This window comes from Acinonyx jubatus, chromosome C1 (assembly GCF_027475565.1).
Source record: "Acinonyx jubatus isolate Ajub_Pintada_27869175 chromosome C1, VMU_Ajub_asm_v1.0, whole genome shotgun sequence".
NCBI lineage: Eukaryota > Metazoa > Chordata > Mammalia > Carnivora > Felidae > Acinonyx > Acinonyx jubatus.
In genome coordinates, this window is record NC_069381.1 from 3,495,975 (window position 1) to 3,498,342 (window position 2,368).

The 2,368-nt window shown below is 53.8% G+C and overlaps 1 long non-coding RNA gene across 1 annotated transcript; it reads right to left on the bottom strand.

The window, feature by feature from the left end:
- Positions 1–99: 99 nt before the first annotated feature.
- Positions 100–2,282, bottom strand: LOC128311950 (uncharacterized). Its single transcript, XR_008290704.1, has 3 exons — positions 2,024–2,282; positions 829–998; positions 100–698 (listed from the first exon to the last, which is right to left on the bottom strand). It is a non-coding gene; the product is annotated as an uncharacterized LOC128311950 (long non-coding RNA).
- Between the last annotated feature and the right edge of the window lie 86 nt (positions 2,283–2,368).

Here is a 2,368-nt window from a genome sequence, read left to right on the forward strand (position 1 = left end):
TTTCCAGGGCCCAGAGCACGAGTACATTGGGGCTGTGGGGGCACAGGTGGCAAGTGAGAGTGCTCCCTGGTCGTACGGACCACGCACTGGGCTGGAGGTGAGAGTGCTCCCTGGTCATACGGACCACGCTGGGCTGGAGGAGGTGAGAGTGCTCCCTGGTCGTACGGACCACACACTGGGCTCGAGGTGAGAGTGCTCCCTGGTGGTAGGCACCTCGCTGGGCTGGGAGGAGGTGAGGAGGTCCTCGCAGGTCTGTGGCTGCACACGGTCCCGGGCCAAGCAAGCATGCACGTGCCGCCTGAGCCTCCTCCCCCTCCTCCTCCCCGACTGAGCGCCTCTCAGCCAAGAAGTGTCAGAGGGGATGTGGGAGCAGCCGTCCCAACTCCCCACAGCAAACCCTTTGGGTACAAAGTGAGATGTAAACAAATTAATAATGTGAACAATGAAAATAACAACACCACATTTCCCTGACTCCAAGTCACGCTTTTTTTTCCTCTCTTTTTAGCTTGTCTGGAATCGGGACACATTTGTAATTATGATGAATGCTACATACGATGGGGCTTCACGGTCTCTCCCAGCATGCTGTTGTTAGGTCGATGGTGCCCTCTACAGTCAACGGTATCCCAGAGTCAGGGTTTCTCAGGGATGGTGGGGGAGCCCTGGTCCAGGCCCCGGGGGCAGAGACCCTCCATGGAAATCTGGTGACCAGAGGCATCAAGTGAGGGGCGCTGTGGGTCTCTAAAGGGCCCTGGGAGCTGAGGGTGAGGGGAGTGGCCTGGGGGGCAGGGGGGCTCCCTCCTCCTCACCTGGGTCCTGAAGACTTCTTACCTGAAGCAAGAGGTGGGGAATCAGACACCTGGGCATCAGGGCTTCCCACCGGGTGTGGGACAGAGCTGCCCTGTCCCCAAGGGCATGCGTAGCCCCATTTCACCTATGTAAATATCGTGGATGTGGCCCCTTCAGCATCACTTCAGCCAAGCTGACTCGGGCTGTCCCTGCTTCTCTCCCACCAGTAAATATTCCAGAAAGAGAAGAAGTTCATTTCCTCAGAAGCAGACAGGAGCAGTGGCTCACCCTTCCAATCAATAACTGATTATCTTGCTTGCAAATTCAATTCACTGCCGAAACCTGCCTTCCCTGATGGGTCCTGACAAGTCCAGTCATGTCAGTGGTGTCCATCAAAGGAAAGGCCTCCCAGAGCTGGCAGATTCCACACGGGCCCAGGTACATGGGGGAGTAGACAGGGGAGCCCCCTACTCACACCCTCTGTCTTCCCAGACCCACCAACTGGCAGCCCTCTGGCCTGGGAGACTCCTATCTCAGAAAAGCAACAGAACCCCAAAATCACTTCTTCCAAATTCAACCTTCAGCTCAAAGGCTGGGGCTGCACGTGAGTGCCCTGACCATGAGGAATGGGCACAGATGTTTCTGGTGGGACTAACTCCTTTAGGCGCTGGGCAGCCAATGATGCAGTCTGAGCTGAGACAGCAGATTCCTCGGGCCGGTCTTCTAAAGCCAAGGACCAGGCGACATGATGATGGCACAAGCTCCCTTCCCTAACAGGGATGCATGTTGCAAGGACACAGGAGGCAAGGACCCTTTCCATTCACTCATTCACTGATTCACTACCACCTGCCAGATCCTATGCTTAGTCCCTGGATACCAAAAGAATGACCATTCCTTGTCCTTGAAGGGGTCCTACATTCATTCATTCATTCATTTCTCCGGTATTTATTAGGCTTGTAACAACGGCCCTAGATATTTGCTAAACTCTAGTTTAGGAAAACAACTCTACCTCTGGGATAACTCAGAACTCATAACCACAACCCAAGGTGGAGTGAGAAGGACGTCCCAGGAGGGGTATAAATGAGTTTCCAAACCACGCAGCCCGGGACCCCTCAGAATTCATTCAAGGATTCCAGAAATGATTATACAAAACTTCATCGTAATTATATTTCAACTATTCTGAGGTATAGTGAATAATCAACACATTCACCAAGGTGTTGCATGGAAAGTTTCACACCTTGGAGACCAGCAGCCAGGTTGGCTCCTCTCCGGGGCGGACTTGGAACAAAGTCTCCCGTCGTTGCAGGAGGGGCTGCAGGTGGGTGGCAAAGCCAGTGCCCTCAACACACCCGTGTGCTGGCCAAGGGTCTGGCTCCCTCTCGTTACAAATAACCGGTCGGCATGGATGCTGGGGATGATGCCATGCCGGAGATGGTTTAAATGGGTCCTTAAATCCTGATGGCTTCCTGTCCAACTTTGGTCTTGACAATAAGGAACATAGATCGCTCTTTCAAGCCTCAGTGACAGTTTACCTGAGGAGAATCTTGAGGTTGCCGGGGGGGGCTTTCCTGCCAAGGTCCAA